Source organism: Microtus ochrogaster, chromosome 8 (genome assembly GCF_000317375.1).
Source record: "Microtus ochrogaster isolate Prairie Vole_2 chromosome 8, MicOch1.0, whole genome shotgun sequence".
In the NCBI taxonomy this organism is placed as follows: domain Eukaryota; kingdom Metazoa; phylum Chordata; class Mammalia; order Rodentia; family Cricetidae; genus Microtus; species Microtus ochrogaster.
Window position 1 is genome coordinate 39,361,531 of NC_022015.1, and position 788 is coordinate 39,362,318.

The 788-nt window shown below is 45.7% G+C and overlaps 1 protein-coding gene across 1 annotated transcript in view; it reads right to left on the reverse strand.

Moving 5' to 3' along the window:
• C8H11orf80 (chromosome 8 C11orf80 homolog) overlaps nucleotides 1-788 on the reverse strand; it is a 112,415-nt gene that overhangs the window by 10,469 nt on the left and 101,158 nt on the right.

Here is a 788-nt window from a genome sequence, read left to right on the forward strand (position 1 = left end):
TAGACCAGGCTGGTCTCGAACTCACAGAGATCCGCCTGCCTCTGCCTCCCGAGTGCTGGGATTAAAGGCGTGCGCCACCATCGCCCGGCTTCCCCAAACTTTTAAACAAGTTTCAGAGAAGTTATATATAGGCCCAACTCCACGTAGCAAGTAACAAGTCAAGAGTTGACTGACCCCCAAGCTCTGATGTCAAATTACATTGCACCCTGTTCTGTTCACATACATGGCGCTGTGTCTGCCTAGTTGTTTCTAGTGTATTGTGTCACCATGAGGTCGTGATGTCAACATCCCAACAAGGAGCTGGGAATCAAGGATCTAATTCTAGCTCTCTAAGCAAGTTGTGTGATATAAAAGAAGCATAACTCTTAAATAACTTTTCTCATTTATAAAAATGGTATATATACTGCTATCCTTCAACAAATTGTTTTTTAAATTAATTATTCTTTGAGACAGGGTCTCTCTGTGTAGCCTTTGCTGTCCTAGAACTGGTTCTCTAGACTACTTGAACTCAGATCTGCCTGCCTCTGCCTTCCAAATGCTAGGACTAAAGGTGTACGGCATGTATGTGCACTATGTGCATGCCTGGGGCCTAGAGCCAGAAGAGGGTATCAGATGCCCTGAAACTGGAGTTACAGATAGTGATGAGCTACCATATGGGAGCTAGGCATTGAACCCAGGTCTTCTGGGAGAGCAGTTCTTTTTTTATTTTGGTTTTTCAAGGCAAATAGCTTGGCTGTCCTGGATCAGGCTGGCCTCAGACCCACCTGCCTCTGCCTCCTGAGTGCTGG